This window comes from Bemisia tabaci, chromosome 2 (genome assembly GCF_918797505.1).
Source record: "Bemisia tabaci chromosome 2, PGI_BMITA_v3".
Taxonomy (NCBI): Eukaryota; Metazoa; Arthropoda; class Insecta; order Hemiptera; family Aleyrodidae; genus Bemisia; species Bemisia tabaci.
The window spans coordinates 11,467,452-11,487,132 of record NC_092794.1 but is presented as its reverse complement, the minus strand read 5'-3'; the positions used below and the strand labels follow the sequence as shown (position 1 = coordinate 11,487,132).

Below are 19,681 nucleotides of genomic sequence, written 5' to 3'. Positions count from 1 at the left end.
AGAGTAATTAAATCAAAGAATCTATCTCTGGCATCGCACACTTTACTGCCGAAATACCTAGTGGCTAGAACAAGGTTTTTTGAGTCGCCTTTGTCAGTGGATTCGTCGACGATAAGGGAAAGCTTTTGCTTTTTTAAAATGTCGCTTAGTTCATCTGAGCTGGCTTTTGAAGGAGCATGAACTTCCTCTGAATGTCTACTCTTGGTTGGAGGAGCGTGAATTTCTACTTCTACAGTAAGGTTTCGCTGCTGCGGTTGGTTTGAACCTGAAACAACACAGAGCTAGAGCGTCAAAAAACCTGTTGAAGCTAACTTGTCTTTTCATGCATGATCCTGGAATTTGGCTTTGGCTTGTGAACTGAATTATTCAGATTTTTAAACTCTATATTTTGATAATGCCCACCCCACGGACAAGAAATGTCTTTGAGGTTCAAACACCGCAAGTTGCTTGAGAATGTGTAAGAAAAAGTCAATTAAACTGCAGTGGTTGACCAGAAGTAAGATGCGTTTCAGGCATTTTACCACCGCATGCTACGCTTCATGGTGGCGTTCACCACACACTCAGCGAGTGCTACCACGGAGCATGGTATGTGCCCCTAAAAGTTTGGCGCTAGAGGTTTCGCTGATTAGCTTTGAAGTGGTAGGCCACTCTGTTTACATCCGTTCAAAGTTCAATGCTATGATTGACTGTGGGATCTCCAAATCTCCTCAAAACTTCCGCAGAAAGCGAAAACGCTTGTCTGCGCAATGGCCTACCAGTTCAAAGCTAATCGGCTCGGCCTCTACCAGAAAGTCTCATGACGTCAAAAGCGCACTTTCCTCCAGGTAATGCACACCAAACATTTTATTCAGCGTAAAAGGAAACAAGTCAATTTTTAGGTTAGCCATGGAATGCATAAGAATGATTTCATGACTCACGTCAAAACAGACGAGTTTCCTATTGGACATGACTCCACAATGTATGACTTGGTCTTGATCAAATGTCTATCCAAGCCAAGAGGAATGAAGATGAAGAATACTTAATTACATAACCTAGTCCGGAAAAAGGAGTTGGAAACTTACTGCAGGATCATCGTTCGAGGATAGGTGAAGTTGTATCTCTTCTTCTTCCACATCCACTTCCATAGTTTAGTTTCAATAATAGCATTAATAGCACCACATTTAATTAAGAAACAAACACGAACATGTAACGTAACGTAACACGGTAACAATGATGATGGAGATTGATCATTGATCAAGGACGAAAATTTCCGCGAAACAAAAGAATTTGAGCGGGTAGATTGGGCAGGACTGTTGCCAACGTTTGCAGAAAAGTGTCCCACGTGCACACGTGCTCATCCCTTGTTTAAATTGTTCTAAACGGGTTTTTACCGAAATTTTAAGTTAGATAGTGCAATATTTAAAAAAGCCGGAGATTCTGCGTCAAAGCCGGAGAAGCCGGAGAAAAACTGGAGACGGGCAAAAAAGCCGGAGGGTTGGCAGCACTGCCTATAACTCCAATGACGTCACGCGCGGCTTTCGTTGAGGCAGTAGCTCTTTTCGGTTGCGCGCCGCGAAGGACTTTTAGGAGGCTGCTGATCTGAACTAATCTGAACCATGAGTATATTTATTATAGTTGTTGACTTTGATATAGAAGAAGGGAAAAAAACTTAGAATAATCTGAGAACATTCTGATAATAAACAATCTTTTTGCATATTCTCCGAATATGCTAAGAATATTCTGGTAATGTTCTGCGATTTCACATATTGTCAGAATATCCATAGCACATTGTGTGCTATCTGGGGTAGGTACGTAATCTTGCCAAAAACAAGCTTTTCACGCTGAGGAGTTTGTGTGCTTGTTGGTGACTGCACCGTCACTTAAGGGAATCGCACTTTTTCGTGGGAAAGCCAGCTGCCTATTCATATCCCTGCAAGTTGTGTAGATACGTAATCTTGCAAAAAGATGGATATCAAACAGCAAAGGGAAATTGTTGCATGGATGTTGATAACCAATTTGAAGCCTTTGGTTGACGAGACGAGCTGTTGGGCGATATGCTAAGCAATATTCTATATTCTCCAGGGCATATTCTTCCATCTTCTGTACAAACCTTATGAAATCCTCAGGGGGGGATTTCAAGGCTCCATACATCCCTTTGGCCAGATTCCATGCTTTAAAATGGCAGAAGTACCTAGTTTTTAGGAGCTCATTACATTCGCGCGCATACTTCTTACGAACATTGCAGTTATGCTTCTCCAAACCTTTGTTTATCAAGTATAGCCACATACATAAGTTAATGCATTTTCATACGGAAGTTTCATGTTACGATATTTTTGAATGCCTACTTTGTAAGTCTTGATCTTCTCAGAGGCTTCTTCGATTGCTGGCATTTCGTCAACTTTGAAATTTGCGCTTTTCTGTTTGGAAAAACCAAGAGTAAATTACTTGTACTCACTAATTAAGCCATTGATGGTCGCAAATGTCACTTTGTGATACTCTTTGTTAATTTTCGTTAACCTCTCTCTCACTTCATTAACATAATTATTCTGCACGAATCCGGGTGAGCCCTGGAATGAAAGGAAAAGTAGTTATCAGTAATGATATTAAATGTATTGCAATGGATTGAACAGATATTTTTTATCGTTATAATTACTAATATATATTCGCTTCATTTAGACGCCATGGAAAATATTAAATACAAACATCAAATCAGAAAAGAACACCCTTCTCTGGGACTTTATTTCCTAACCAATGGGCAAACTATTGAATAATCTACCTCAGGTTCATGTGACGTTTAATTGTCTAATTACTTCCACGACATGACGACGATTCTGTCCAGACAAATAAGAAGAAAATTACTTGAACTCCACTTGCTCTGACAACGTTCCGGGTGGGTTGTTGGGTACCCCCGACCAAAAATTCTATAGAGACCCGCTAATGCTCTCGCGAGGTCTTAAAAAAATAATCTCTTACAGGAAAAGAAAATTCGGAAAACTTGAAAATCAGGGGTATCGGCGTCTCGAAGGTAATATTGGGGCCCCAGTCTTTTGGACTACTCCAAGGGGCCTCGAAACCCGGCAAAGCACACAGGTTTCCGATGATAAATCCAAAAAGTCTAATTAATTCACGTATATTGGAGGGAAATTAAAGAAGATTAAAAATCCTGAAGAACCCACCATATTCACTGACACCACTGATTAGGTGATTCAAACAGTCCTCGGAGAAGATGTTGGGTGCTGGGCCTCCCTGGATGAGGGAGAGACCCATCAGGAGTCCCACATAGTGATACATTCGCTTGGTGTATTCTTCCTCTATATAAGTCAGCTCTTCTTCTATTTCTCCAATTACAATCGGCGACTCTAGGACTTCATCCAGGAATTGGTCAAAAACTTCACGCTGGGGCCCTCCGTGGTCTGACGCTCCCTCATCAGTTCCAGCCAAGTCAGCAAACCTTACCTTAAGAAGTCGATTGAAATGATTTTCATCAACAAGGAAACTAATGGCGTTCGATATTACTTGATTTCTGGTCACCCAAATTACGAGTTTTCCCCCTTCGGAATCGGGCTTTAGGCTTTCTATAATATCTGGGAGTGTTCGAGTGAATTTAGGCGTGATCTCCTTTTCTCGGCATGCTGCTTCGAGATGTGGATCTGTCTCAATAGTCGTTTCATCAAAATAATTTAAAATATCACCACTAGAATAAAGCACAAACATCTCGCCAAATCGTCTTGGAGTTCTTATCTCTCGACGAGGCTGCTCTCTTGGTATTTCCGGTTCATCGAAATCTGAATCAATAGACGTTGGAACAATAAACATTTTCCTGTTGTGGAAGAATTTTTTTAACATGTGACCAGTTACAGGCGCTTTTGTGACTGTTCAAACAAATTTAACCAATGATAATCTGTTTCCTAACTCTCACTGCCAATAATTTAAAAAATGAGCTTCGAATCAATAAAATTGGCTGTGAGTACACTAGGGAGTTTTAAGACTGATTGGATTGATATTGAAGTACCTATTGCAACCAAGATGGCCGTGGACTGATGCAATCTCTGCACTCAAGTCGATTGAAATTTTTTTTTTGGTCACGATAAGTCATTTATTATCAAAAGAAATATGTTATAACAGGAGTGAAATTAGTCGATTAAGTCGATTGAAAGACTTCAATGAAATAATAAATCAAGAAGTGAAAATAGAAATAAAACAAATTTTACCTTCTTAAGCTTGTGAAGAACCTTCCAAACTCCCTGCCAGCTCCCACCCAACAAGGGTACATGGTTTGAGGGCTCGATTTTTGAAATTTTCGCAAACTACTTGCAGAGCGTACTGCTTCTGCAGCTCAGGAGCTGTAAGATAAAAAGGTAGCTGTAAGCTTATAAAAATATAATTAAAAGAAGTCGGAAAGACATCCAATCAACTGAAACTTGCAGGAGTTAATTTTTTGAAGAACAAAATACGGAAATTACACCAAGAAACAGGTAGACATTTTGCAGAATTGTTCGGAAACATCTATCGTGGTTTGATCTATCTAACGAGGTTTTTTTCTCCGTGTGGATGGAATCACGGGACCTAGGAACGCTTGGGTGGATTTGGATTGGATCGCTACACAAAAAGATGAATTCTAGAACTCACCCATAGTGTTCTTTCCTAGCACGGCGGAATTAATAACGGCCTCTTGAATGATAGTTGAAAATTTTAAGAAAAATGGAGGTCCCTCGCAATTAAATATCTCGCTCAATTAGAACAAGGTCATCTTCTCTTAACTTCATTCTTGGACTTACTGCTCCCGGCAAAGCATCAGCATCATCAGTATCGTATGTATGTACTGAAGTACCTATGTGCGGGGGATTATTGCCATTTCACCTTTTTAGTACAGAAAAAGTGTGCCGCTCTCTGATTTGTCGGCTATAATGGAGTTCCAAAGTTGGTCCAATGTAAGCAAACGAGATGGGGAAAAAGGTCCCCAAAGTTCTAAATGTGATTTTGGTTGTGATGGTAATTTTTTATATCCAACTTCTGAATTGAATTCAGATCGAACTTGGGTAAATATTTTTGCCGAAAATTTAGCTTTGAGTGTGATTTCTCAGCCGATAATACTCGTTCTTCTGGGTCGGGTTTGTTTACATTGAGCCAACCTTAGAGCTCTATGATAGCCCAAAACTGATGAACCTATCAGAGAGCGGCACAGAGATGACAATACTCTCCGTATACAGGCACTCGTACAGGGCAAGTGTAAAGTTCACCCGGCTCTCAACAGAGCGCGCTAGAAGTGTCTACTCGGTACCCGAGGAAGCGGCGGCCGCGCCTGCAGGGGCCACTACTGCCGGCACGAAAGTTCTTTTTGTTTACACTCCCAACCACCCATTCAGTTTCGCGTTGGTTGTGTTGCGAGTCTGTCGTGCGTTCGCGTCGAGATATGTGAGTGCGTTACGATTTCGTGTCTCCACGTGATTCCGAATTCCGATCCCCGTCCGCCGATCTGAGCACGATTTAGTGTTGGAATGTTTCGTTTCGTCGAGGTCTCGTGCTTTTGTGCCGGTGTTTTCCTGGGTTCAGTTAAAACTTCCCGAAAAGCTTAGTTCGGAGTGTGTGCCGTCCAGTTGCATCGTGATTTGAGTACTCGCTGTGTTTTCTGTGTTAGTGTTCACTTCTGTTGAAGGATTTTTTGTGAAGGCGTCCACTTTTCGTTGAAGCTAAGGTAAATTTTTCATGAGATTACGTAACGAAGTTAGAATGATGCTGCTTCCACTTGATGTTTACATCGGATTGATGTAACCTTTGCCACCACTTGTTAACCTTTACAGACGACTTTTCCAGGAAAACGTATGTCTATTTTCTGGAAAATGAAAGTCAAGTTTTCTCCAAGTTTAAAGAATTCAAAGCTCTGGTGGAAAATGAAACTGAGAAAACGATCAAAGTTCTCCGTAGTGATAATGGTGGGGAATACATCAGCGCACAAATGTCTGATTTCCTTATAAACCATGGCATCAAGCGCCAAATCACTCAGCCCTACAGCCCACAGCAAAATGGAGTTGCTGAACGTTGCCCCCCCCCCCCCACCCCGGACATTTGAAGAAGTTGCCGGTGCCTGAAATGTAACGGATTTTGTGTTTAAATGGTAGAACTACTGAGAGAAATGAACACGAGGATACTCTCGGATCATATATTGAACAATCATTGGAGGAGAGAGGACAAAATAATTTAATTAGCTAAATTACATGTCGACGGTAAAACTATCGAACTCTCTCATACCATCATCATCAGAGCCTACTTCCTCAGGGGCTGGCAGCTCTTCTGAAGATAGTTTTCGTTTCTTGGGGTGAGGCAATTTTAAAACAACTGAAGGCCGGATATAAATGAATTTTTTTTATTGTACAGTTGACTTAATTTAAGTCCATCCATGGAACTGATTGGAATGAGTTTTATCGATCCGCATCCATACATCCATGTAAACTTGCAAATTTCAGGGAAAGTTTCAAAAGCTTTTCGGATAACATCATTTGTTTGACTTTCAGGATGGTTCTTATTAAATTTTAATCCTGGTTGAACCAAGCCTATTTCAGAGTAAGTATCTCGGTCACATTTTCTTATGATGGAATCGGCATCAGGGGTTTTTAAAAGAATGACACTTTTAAATATGGGAATGTCAACCACCTTTGGGCGTTTGGTAGCCCTGAAGGATACTGATTTTGATGATGATGGCTCACCAAATCTCGGGATGAGTACGGCACATATAGCTGATCAAGCCGATGCTGAACAGCGGAACGGGATGGCTTCTTCATTGAAGAAAGCTCCAAACAAACATAGTGATATTGATTTGTTTTCCTTTAAAAAATTAAAACGGGAGTGGAGATTTTTTCCACACACGAGAGACGTGTTTTGGTAGTTTCACTGTCGATGTGTCGGGTGTAGTTCCGTACTCGGGCTTCTTTATTTGAAGGAAGTTGGATTGACGTAAGGAATGCATATACTATGTTCTGAAGTAAGAGTAAGCACAGCTATGTTTTGAAAAAAAAAATATAAATCTTTATCGTGTTTTGAAAACAAAAATATAAATCTTTATCGTGTTTTGAAAACAAAAATATAAATCTTTATGCAAAATTAAAACAAATTAAAAACGAAATCTTCCTTAGAAGTAAATTGAAAAATTAAAAGTTCTTAAACAATTAAAACTTCTATCACATATCTGGAATCACAGATACATTTAGGTTGCACAATCAATTTTCAGCCGTTTTTCGTCAGGGGTTTTGTGTGTGTCACGTCAGCAATTGTGTTGAGGAGGATAGGAAGGGGTCTCTTTTGAATTTCTTTTGTTTTTTTTTGTGCCATAAAAATTCGCAAAGATGGTCAGCTAACGCTTCCTTGTTGACGCCACCTCGTGCAAGGGGTCTCCACTGACTTTCTATATTGTTGGTGTGTGTGCCATCTCTTGCCACAAATTCTTCACTGTGGTTTACTGTGTGGTGTTGATACCGTGTTCCTTTAAGGCAGCATAGGAGGCCCAACCATCGGTGTTGATTTCTGAACCTGTAACCGAAAGTGCGTCAAGTTAGGATATTTTCGTTTAAAGCGTTTTATTTATTTATTTATTCATAAAAAGCATATGTTAGAATTAATATTTTTTCTATTGGAGCATGAGCTCCTACAACCAAGTGTTTTCTGCTTGCGTTAATTTTACCAATTTTTGACTTGCATGATGCGTTTTTTTTTGGCAACGAATTATGCCGATTACTTTATCACTGTAATTTAAACTCATTGCACATCCACATTCGTGTAAACTCTCCATAAGGGCCCCAGACCTGACACCTCACCTAGGAGGATGTGAAGGACAGGCCACCCGTTTCAGAGAAAGGCTTGATGAAACTTCCTCTAATTTCTCTCTTGTTAAATTTTTTGGGAACAAACAAGGCGTCTCAGGAGCAATTTGAAGTTGTTCCAGCTCCGTCATTGATCAATGATCAAAAAAGCCGAATAAAATACAAAATCCAAAGGTGAAGGATACATTAAGTACGTAGCCTCGAATACGTACCTCATAATTTGGGGTACTTTCATCGAAAGGGTTTCTCACAGTAAAGAACTGTGGATCCTGTTACTAGTTATGTGTACAGTAGTCTCCAGAAGAGTCTGTGTGAACCTTGGTACCTTGCTTTCTCGAAACTTGCTTCGTTTTTGTTATTTTAAATCCTCTATTAGGCAATTTGAAGAGGAAGGAAGCAAATCTCACCTCTCATTCATTTGTTCGAATTTCCTCCATCGTCTCGGTTAACCGTTTGATAAAAAAACAAACCTTAAGCAAATGCCGTCATTTTTACCAATGCATATCACTTGAACGAAAATTTTATTGTTAAAAATTGTTGGCTGAGGGATAATACCACCTATCTGCAAACTGATAATTTAGCAGGACGAAGAGAAAACTTCGCCATTTATGTAATTTTAAGGGTGTATCCGCACTTTTTTATACATAACAGCGATCCCCTGAAGAATTGGGAAAACGAAAAACTCAGTTTGCGTATTTTATATCGTGGAATGCAGGAAAGTTACTCGACGTTGAAGTTGAAGAACGCCGTATGAACTTTCAGACGTTGCTAAATTTTCGTCGAAAATTCAAGGATTTTCTGTAGGGTTTTTAAATATTTTTTCTCTCATTTTCCACATAATTTTTTTCGCAATTTGATCTAGATAGACGGATTATTCATCAAAAATACGTGGTCAAATACACTTGTACAAACATGATATTGAAGCCTCACAGTTACTTCAATTCACCTGTCGTGGATTCACAGTAATGAAAAAACATTAGGGCAGATTATCAATAGATTTAAGAGATTAAAATAAATTGAGAGGTAAAAAGTGTTCCGAGTTAGCCAAAACGCCGTGTATTAACAGCCAAAAGAGACAACAAGCAAAACAGCAAACAAGTTAAGTTATGCGAAACAGATCCATATTAAGACAATTTAGTTGATGAGAAAGAAAAAGACTTAGTTCGACTAATCTTAATGACTACTGATAGAGAAATTTTATGTAATGCGTCTGTAAATTTCGAGAAAGAACATTCACAACGTCCTTCGGAAATGAATGAAATTTGGTAACATTTAACATGCCAAAAAAAACATAACTTTTCATCGAAAATTATGCAAATAAGACCTATATGAAGACAATTTAGTTGATAAGAATGAATAAGACTTAGTTCAACTAATCTTAATGCCTAGTGATAGAGAAATTTCATATAAAGTGTCTGTAAATTGCGCAGAAGAATATCCATAACGTCCTTCGTAAATAAATGAAATTTGGCAACATTTAACAGGCCAAAAAAACATTACATTGCATTTTCTGCAAAAAAGACCTAGGTATATGAAGATAATTTAGTACCTAGACAAGAATGAAAAAAACTTAGTTCAACTACTCTCAATGACCAGTGTTTGAGAAATTTTATCTGAAGTGTCCATAAATTTCAAGGAAGAATATTCATAACGTCCTTCGAAAATGAATGAATTTTGGCAACATTCGAATGCACTTACGCCGTTTTTTTCCCTCGCGCGGCGTGAGGGTCGTTGAGCTGGACGCGTCTCATACGCTCCTGTGCCATGTTCGCGCGGTGGTAATAAAATACCTACCTGATTTCACCTCACCCGCGACAAATCGTCGCCCCTCTGAAGTAAGGACGTATCTCGATTTCCACTTGAGTCCTGATGTCCATATAACATCATGCTTTCCAGGGCTCATGCTGTATCGAGGTACGCCCTTACGTCAGAGGGGCGACGAAATGCATCCCCCCGGAGCCGCGGAGTATCCCGTATATCGCAGAACTCTCTCTCCACAGGGAGCCCGCGCCGATGGGCGCATGGCCGTCGCACAGTGGATCGAGTCAGTGGAGACTTTGCTTGCAATTTTTTTGTTGCTTCATCTGAAAGTGCATAAAGAGCTGATTTCGCCGTATTTTTTATAATTTTTTTCTGATATAGGGTGTAGGTAGTCTAAAAATCGATTTAAACGTGAGAAAATGCATCGTCCGGTGACGTCATCTGGCGGCATTTCACTTTTAAACGCATGTATTTTAGCAGATTAGATGATTTTGTCACATCTTCGCCAATAATTCGTCGGTTGGCTGACATTAAGGCGTAACTACACATTGAGATGAGCCCGGAAAAGCGTTAAGTCGTATAGATGGCAGGGTTCATTGCAGATTGTAGTTACACCCTGGTAGGGTAGGCGACGAATTGTTCAATTCATAAACCAACGGTATCCTCGTGTTCAGTCCACTCAGTACACTGGAAAAAATACACATTGGATCTAGAGTCCAGACTCTTGAAAACATCGACAAGAAAAAATTCTCTTGATTGAATCAGATATAAGCTTAAATCAAGAACCAAGCATCTTAATTTGAGCGGATTTCGTTTTGATTCAAGCTAAAATCCGATTGAATCAAGAGTATTTTCTTGTTAATGTTTTCAAGAGTCTCGACTCTAGATCCAATGTGATTTTTTCCAGAGTAGTTTCCAATTAAACACGACATTCATCAAACTTCAGACACCTGCAAATTCTCTGTTAGATGGGTCGGACTTGAAAGTGACTGAAACTGAGGATTTCGGTGTTAATTTCGTCACATTATATATTTCAAGGGGTGCTTCGAGAAGAAAATGTCCCGCGGAAACCAATGGAATCACTTTTAGAACCTCAAAGTTCTGTTAAAGACGGAGTTAAAAGCATTTGAAGTCTCCAAATTTTGTCCGACCTCTCATTTTGTATTTTCTATTAGTTTTGGTTTTCCTTTCTGAATGTTTTTCACTTTTTCGGGTTGCTTTAATTACAATAGTAAGTCTTTTTCTCATTCAGTTCCTCTGGGAATTCCTTTTATTTCAATTCCTTTCATAGTAGTGATGGAAACTATTAGGGGATTAATTCGGCCCTGATCTTTAAGAATTCGGCTGATGTCTAACATAACACTGGTAAAAAAAAACCTCTTGGTTCTAGAGTGCAGTTTCTTGTCGCCGGATTTAAGAGTCTGGACTCTAGTTTCAATGCTAAAGCCGCTTGAATCAATGCAAAATCCGCTTGAAATAAGAGTTCAAGACTCTTAAATCCTGCGACAAGAAACTACACTCTTAAGTCAATGCAATGCGGCATTGTTCCACACTGAGAAAAAACTATGGTTTATAAACCTATTAGAGGTAAATATGGAACACCTATAATAGTCGTAAATAAACTAATGATTCTCGGTCTGTGAACCATACTAAGGTCTCTGTACCTAATTAAGGTACAGAGACCATAACTAAGGTATATGTGCTATTATTATATGTAGAGGTACTACTATTAGTGGTGTTCCATATTTACCACTAATAGGTTTATAAGCCATAGTTTTTTCTCAGTGCAAGAGGTTTATTTTACCAGTGAATTTCGGGTCATTTGTTGACTTGATCCACCGTGCGCCGCGGCGCACCAAGGTCGTATAAATAACCTTTGCGCGGCCGCCATCGGGAGTCGGACTGCAAATTCGCTCTCGGTCGGTCCCCGGTCCCGGTCGTCGGCCGGCAATTCTCTTGGGCCGATGCCGAGCTCCGCCGTTATCGGGTCATCGGCGCCCCCCTCGCCCCCCCCCCCACATTCCCCCTCCCCCTCCTCGCATACCTAGGCTTCGTAACCTGCACGGTGCACGTGTCCCTCAGGGCGAAGAATTGAACTTCTCTCGCTGATAGCATACAGCCGTTGTCAAATCGTGGGCAGATTATCGTGCCCGCGGCACAATTTCTTGGTTTTTATGTAAAAACCACATTTTTTCGAATGAGGGGTGTGTCATCTGGCTGCTCAACCCCTGCAGCGTTGTGGGCAAGCTTAAGACCTGCATTACGAATTCCCTGTGAGTTCGTCAAAATTAAATTGAGCCGTCTCATTTAGGGGCCACGTCCTATCGATAACCGCAAAAACCCTGGACGTCGGCCCACACTGGAAAAAAACAGATTGGATCTAGAGTCCTGACTCTTGAAAACATTGGCAAGAAAAAATACCCTTGATTCAATCAGATTTAAGCTTAAATCAAAAGGAAATCCGCTCAAATTAAGAGGCTTGGTTCTTGATTTTAGCTTAAATCTGATTGGCTCAAGAGTATTTTTTCTTGTCGATGTTTTTAAGAGTCTAGACTCCAGATCCAATGTGTTTTTTTCCAGTGGAATAGAAAGGTCCATGGAAGGAATTTCATACCGTAGGGTAGAGTGGAGAAGAGAAAAAATACACACCTATTCAAATTTTTCAATTTTTTGGGTTTAACTGACGACTGGGAGGAAGGCTGAATTGAGGTATCCCCCTTCTTCACTTCGACTTTTGGCGTGGAAGCTGCATTTAAAAGAGAGGTTGATGTTTCCTTGGCATGAACAGGAACATCCTTGGAGACACTGAAAAAATAAATTCAATAATTTAGATTTTTATTAAAAATTAATTTTTATGTCATTATCTTTCAAAATGTACGTTTTTATTGATATTCTCAAAGCATATTGGGAAATAAAATACAGCTCATGTGCAGACTGAAAAATTGTGCGAGTATGCGCAGGCGTTATCGCCATTCAGGTCTTCTCTTGAGGAGATTATATTTTGCGTGAGAAAAATTAAATTACTTTGGAAAATTTTTGCGATTATAAACGTGTAACATGGAAAATGTTCTGATCAAAGCTTTGATGCATCGATTAGTATTCACGCTTACTTCTGAAAAATCATGTACCGAAAAATTTTCTTACATTTCCTATGATTTACCTGACTACAAACTGATATTTTCAGGTTCCTGCAAATTCCATGCCTAACGCTGACTTTGAGAATTTTCCAAGAGGCAACAACGCAGTACTAAGTGGTGGACGGATATTTTTATGAATAAGTTTAAAAAGTTCAAGTAAAATTTCATACCGTAGGGTGGAGGAGAGAAAAAATACACACCTATTCAAATTTTTCAATTTTTTGGGTTTAACTGACGACTGAGAGGAAGGCTGAATTGAGGTATCCCCCTTCTTCACTTCGACTTTTGGCGTGGAAGCTGCATTTAAAAGAGAGGTTGATGCCTCCTTGGCATGAACAGGAACATCCTTGGAGACACTGACAAAACAAATTCAATAATTTAGATTTTTATTAAAATTAATTTTTATGTTATTATCTTTCAAAATGTACGTATTTATTGAAATTCTCAAAGCATGATTGCGTCATGATTGCACAAACTTTCTACAAGGCCCTCTCTCTGAAAACAAGGCAAAATAAGATTCGCTTATTCAGCAATAAAAAGCCAGAGAGTTTCCTCATTTCAGCACTCCATTCAGTTCTTCTCTTGAGGAGATTATATTTTGCGTGAGAAAAATTAAATTACTTTGGAAAATTTTTGCGATTAAAAACGTGTAACATGGTCCTGGGTCCAGCGGACCCGGGAGGTTTTAGAGGCAACAGAGATGGACTTCTGGCGTAGATCCGCTGGTATTTCCAGAAAGGATCGCGTCAGAAATGAAACGGTACGGGAGATCATGGATGCCAAGCAGACCATCGTGCATGACATTATGACAAAACAACTAATTTGGTATGGTCATGTCCAGAGAATGGCAGGAGACAGGTTGCCGAAGAAGGTCCTTGACTGGGTTCCTCCTGGGAGAAGACGCAGAGGGCGCCCAATGAAAGGTTGGAGGGAGGGGATTGAAGCGGAATTGTTAAGGTGCTCAATCCCCCATGATTTGTGGTTTGAAAGAGAGCAGTGGAGGTTAGGAGTCGTAGAGCGCGAGGGAGTGCTGTAAAGCGACTTATATGTATGTATAGAAAGGTAGGGTGAAGGTCCCTGAAGGGCTTTGGAAGTATGTACGACTTTGGCGGCTGGGTGTCGGAGAGCGCCCAAGGAGCGGTTTGGAAGCGGTTTTGAAGCTGTTTTTTATGTATGTAGAATGGTGGGTATCGAAGAATTAAAATTTAAAGGGTCGGGGAGCTTATAGTAATGATAGGTACAAAGTAAAGTATATTGTCAAACTCGATTCTCATACACAGAACAACTTTCCCCGGAATCCGTGCACGAGACGTTCTCCCTGTTTTTCCTCATTTTTTTTTTTTTCTCTTTTTGAGACAACCGGGACTCCCGTTGTGATAATCTTATCACAAATACGACGAGAATTCTATCGGAACAACGGGTATTACTATGCCGGTTGTCTCAAAAGGAAGTTCGATTGACTCGCGTACTTAATAAAAACTTTATTTCGCTTCTGCGGGCAGATAATTGGAATCTATAGACAAAGCTGAGGATGGAAGGATCCTATCGGTGGAAGCGGGTGGTTGCAATGGACGAAGGAGGTAGCTATTGGATTGACTATCGGCAGCCCGCAGTCCACAAGAGACTCCATAGTTAATCCATCATTTACACCCTTAGTCTACAAGAACCACCCATTTCAACCAATAGAATCTCTCCATACTCCCTGTATCACCTTTGACTATCGATTTGTCTATTAATTTCCATTATCAGCCCGCTAGAATCAAAGACTGATTGTGTTTCTCCAAAGGATGTTCGTTGTCACTGTCGCGTCAGTTATCTTACTCCCTGTGCCATCTTTGTCTATCGATTTGTCTATCCCTGCTAAAAATGTTCCGTGTGGATGATTTCCATGAAGTTGATTTCCATGAAAAAATGACACGGAAAAATGGAACAGGAAATATTTCCATGTAGCTGATTTCCGTGTGGCTGATTTCCATGTGGCTTATTTCCATGAAAATTTTTCATGGAAACGAAATCATTTCCGTGACAATTTTTCATGGAAACGAAATCATTTCCGTGACAATTTTTCATGGAAAGAAAACCATTTGCATAAAAATGATCACAAGAAGGTTTCAGTACCATCCAAATTGCTCACGGAAATTAAATAAATCTTAGAATCAAGACAAAGGAGACAAGCGTCCCAATGGGAGCACATGATATTTGGACCATGCAGACATGCTCAGTAAAATAGAAAATGAACAAACAACACTCACCAACTCGCTCAAATCTGTAATCCACTGGGTCAGAAAAATCCACTTGAAGACAATAAATCCAAATTTCCGATTAGAACTGGTGCAGGTACGAAGGAACTTTTGAAAACACGATGAGTGCATTGTAAAAATATCTAAAGCACTCTTTAACGTAAGAGAAAAATTAGCACCATGATTTACTAGCTGATCAATACAGAACACCACTCTCAGAAAAGCACTGACACAACACGATTTTTCAGTTTAGTTTTAGAGGAGAAAGCATTTTTCAAAAGATGCGACATCATAGATCCACAGCTTAAATAATTTCACGATTTACTACGATCATTGATGATATTAAGGTAGCCATCGATTCTCTACCCGACGTTCCTTCCACACATGACAGGAAACATCTACAGGCATAGAGCAAATGGCACTGAGCAGCAATGTACATCTGATAAGGCAAGCTCCTGGAAGTGTCGATCTGCAAAAATACAAAGCGGGAGACAGATCATCAAATTGATCTACCTATGGTTAATGGCCGTCCTTGGAGACAGACAATAAACTACGTAACAATATATCAACCACCTTTTGATAACAGAACGAATTTAAAATGAGAGCAAGACCCTTCCTTATGGAGGGAGGGCCAAGAAACATTTAAAAACGGAACATTTTACTACCGACAGGTCTGAGCCACTGAATAAAATACATTCCACCAGTCAATAAAATTTTAAATTTTGAATGTTGATGGATAACTTGATTGCCAGTATACATTGAGTTGAAACATCTGATACGTAGAGCGGTTCATTCTTATAGAAGCTTCCGAAGTAGTTCCAGATAGGTACTTTAAAATTAGACACCGGTCAAATGTAGTACAAGAGAGGAAATGGGTGCAACAAAACTTTAATTGTCCTTGATTCTTTCGAAGACACAAGGAAAATGCAGGCAGTATGAGGATGTTCCAACAGACTACCTATAGCACTCGCCTGCAAGAGTTGGGAAGTTTCTACTTGTGATGAAGTCCGCGGATAATAAGATTTGCACTTAGAGAGTGCAACAGAAGATCCACCATCTTGATTCTGGTCTTTCCCTTCAATGCTAAATAGATGAAAGATTATCTCCCTTCCCACGGAAGGAGTGGATAGATTTATTAGACGTAGACTCTTCGATCAACTTCGTAACCACGGTTAGGAATAGCACATGGTAGTAAATGCATTCGCAAACCAAGAGAATAGAATTCACAATTACCTCGCTCGTTAGAACATATCGACTGAATCGTAAATCGGCAAAGAAAATTAAACTCGAGTTACTTGATCAGTATAGCTTGACATGACAAATGTGTAATGTAAGTACAAGGTGACAGGCTCATACTTAGGTGTGTCCGTCGTCAAGAAGTGAGAGATAATTTACCTGTGTTCGATGAAACTGAGTATAGTCAAGTAGACGCCGATAATACAATCGATTCTTCGTTAAGAATCATGAAAAGTAGATCAAATTAAGTTTTCATTTTGAAATTCACGGCATGGCATGGCTTGGCTGGCTGCTGGCTGAGTGGATTGAATTTTGAATTGAACAATGGTCCGGAGTTCCGAGTGCGAGTTGGACATCGAGGAACAGTTGGACGAGGGACCATTCCGCGGTTCCGCCTTTTGCCTTTTTATCGAGGTTGCGTATGAAAATGAGTGAAAATCAGCCGCTATAATGATTATAGAAAGCCAGTTTTTGTATTTTAATCCTTTTGAAAACATTTGCCTGATAATTATTTAGACAATAAATACAACCCTGGAAGTATCGGCAAGGAACGATTATTCCAGGAACTAGGAACATCTTCACAAAAGTTAGGTTATATTTATCTCTCACATCACCACATCACCTCAAGTAAGTAATTTAATGAATAATTTTTCACTTTCACACCTTTCACAAAAGAATCAAGGACAATTAAAGTTTTGTTGCACCCATTTCCTCTCTTGTACTACATTTGACCGGTGTCTAATTTTAAAGTACCTATCTGGAACTACTTCGGAAGCTTCTATAAGAATGAACCGCTCTACGTATCAGATGTTTCAACTCAATGTATACTGGCAATCAAGTTATCCATCAACATTCAAAATTTAAAATTTTATTGACTGGTGGAATGTATTTTATTCAGTGGCTCAGACCTGTCGGTAGTAAAATGTTCCGTTTTTAAATGTTTCTTGGCCCTCCCTCCATAAGGAAGGGTCTTGCTCTCATTTTAAATTCGTTCTGTTATCAAAAGGTGGTTGATATATTGTTACGTAGTTTATTGTCTGTCTCCAAGGACGGCCATTAACCATAGGTAGATCAATTTGATGATCTGTCTCCCGCTTTGTATTTTTGCAGATCGACACTTCCAGGAGCTTGCCTTATCAGATGTACATTGCTGCTCAGTGCCATTTGCTCTATGCCTGTAGATGTTTCCTGTCATGTGTGGAAGGAACGTCGGGTAGAGAATCGATGGCTACCTTAATATCATCAATGATCGTAGTAAATCGTGAAATTATTTAAGCTGTGGATCTATGATGTCGCATCTTTGAAAAATGCTTTCTCCTCTAAAACTAAACTGAAAAATCGTGTTGTGTCAGTGCTTTTCTGAGAGTGGTGTTCTGTATTGATCAGCTAGTAAATCATGGTGCTAATTTTTCTCTTACGTTAAAGAGTGCTTTAGATATTTTTACAATGCACTCATCGTGTTTTCAAAAGTTCCTTCGTACCTGCACCAGTTCTAATCGGAAATTTGGATTTATTGTCTTCAAGTGGATTTTTCTGACCCAGTGGATTACAGATTTGAGCGAGTTGGTGAGTGTTGTTTGTTCATTTTCTATTTTATTGAGTATGTCTGCATGACAGATGTCATCCATTATTACTTTGCATGATGCATATTTAGCTGAAAGATTCTCTTTACACATGCCTAGTGGAAGATACATGTGGGTTTGGAACTGCTAACATGCGAACTTTGAAAAGCTACGCTGCTATGATATAGAAAATCCTACAAGTCCAAGAAGGTCTATGCGCTGATATCAATTACATACTGACATATACCCGTCAAACAAGTTCCCATGGCTGTCATAGATGGCCTGCCCACAAAGTATGTCTGAAAGGGTGGCCCTAATTTTCATCAGGGAGCTTTGAGTACACCATGTACTTTTTAAGATTATTGTGCTTATCATTGCTTTCACTTGAGTGTAGATGTAAGTACATACTAAGCTTTTATCCATCATACATTTTGGCACATTTCTTTAATTATTGAGCTTCATAAAATTTCAGGTACTTGATTTTCAGGGGCTGAGATCGAAATCATATCATTAAAAAAAATTGGTTCCAGCAATTCTTTTCAAATTCTTTACAAAAAAATTTAGAGGATTTAATAACTGAAGATAAAAACATAACATGCTAAACACTACCTTCTGATGAAAAAGTACTTAAGTGATGACCAAAATTGAGACTTTTTTCGATCACCCTGATATGGGGATCTTCTTCACCTCCTTTCTAAACATACGCCTGAGAAGAAAAAATTTGACTGCTAATGCAACCCGCAACAATGATGGTATAGCTCTTCTTTCGGTTTTTTCCTTTTTCCCTTCATTCCCCCCCCCCCCCTTCCAAAACTTAAGATTTTTCCTTTTCATGTCATAATGAGCCCATAGCACAGAAGTTTTCAAAAATGATTGGAATTCACGAAATTTCATTTTATGAAGTTACATATAAAATCTTGCATCTCTGGTTTGAACCGTATACCGAGTATAATTCCTTGGCGCGCACCTTGCGGAGCGCCTTCAACATCGTAGTTATGCTTCAAACGCGACACTCACGCTCCGATGTGTAATTTTCGCATGTTGCGCATGTCGGAGCGTATGTCCAGTTTAGAATTGCCCAAAAATTGAAAGATTTTAAAGCCGCGAAATTCATGTTTAAATCCGCAATTTTTATTTCCATGCCGAACTGAGAAGGGGATTTTCAATTCCATGAAGGCTTGATGGAAATGACTTGGTTTCCGTGTGAGTTGCATGGAAGTGTTATGAGTTCCATGTCGAGCTCACAAGGAAATATTTTCATTTCCATGAAGACTTGATGGAAATGACTTGGTTTCCGTGTGAGTTGCATGGAAACGTTATGATTTCCATGTCGAGCTCACAAGGAAATGTTTTCATTTCCATGACGGCTTGATGGAAATGACTTGGTTTCCATGTGAGTTTCATGGAAACGTTATGATTTCCATGTCGAAGGACATGGAAGTCAGACGATTTCCATGAAATCACATGGAAATCGGGTCATTTCCACGTGAATCCACATGGAACATTTTTAGCAGGGATTAATTTCCACTATCAGCCCGCTAGAAATAAAGACTGATTGTGTTTCTCCAAAGGATGTTCGTTGTCACTGTCGCGTCAGTCATCTTACTCCCTGTGCCATCTTTGTCTATCGATTTGTCTATTAATTTCCATTATCAGCCCGCCAGAATCAAAGACTGATCGTGTTTCTCCAAAGGATATTCGTTGTCACTTTCGCGTTAGTCATCTCCTCACATCCCGCCACACCACTCCTCTCCCTGTAGAAGGCAAATTCAGGCGCAGTAACACTCCTGCGAGAGGATCATGCGTGTCGCGTGTCGGTGCGCCATTCTCGCACCCAGAAGAGGTCCCCTTCGGAGGACAACTTTCCGAATAGAAGATGTCCGGCAATCCACTCGTTAATGACCTTTGCGCTTGAACTTTAGGCTCAACCCCCGAGCCGTCGCCCGTTAATT

General features: G+C 39.8%; 1 protein-coding gene across 5 annotated transcripts in view; it reads left to right on the top strand.

The window, feature by feature from the left end:
- The window catches only part of IRSp53 (Insulin receptor substrate 53 kDa), a 566,313-nt gene that overhangs the window by 172,935 nt on the left and 373,697 nt on the right, over positions 1-19,681 (top strand). The window contains exon 1 of one of the 5 annotated variants that reach the window (XM_072296694.1): positions 5,316-5,674. The exons of the other annotated variants lie outside the window; for them this stretch is intronic. The gene's annotated coding sequence lies outside the window, so the exon portion shown is untranslated. Of the gene's footprint in view, positions 1-5,315; positions 5,675-19,681 lie in introns of those variants that run through there. 5 annotated transcript variants of the gene reach the window in all.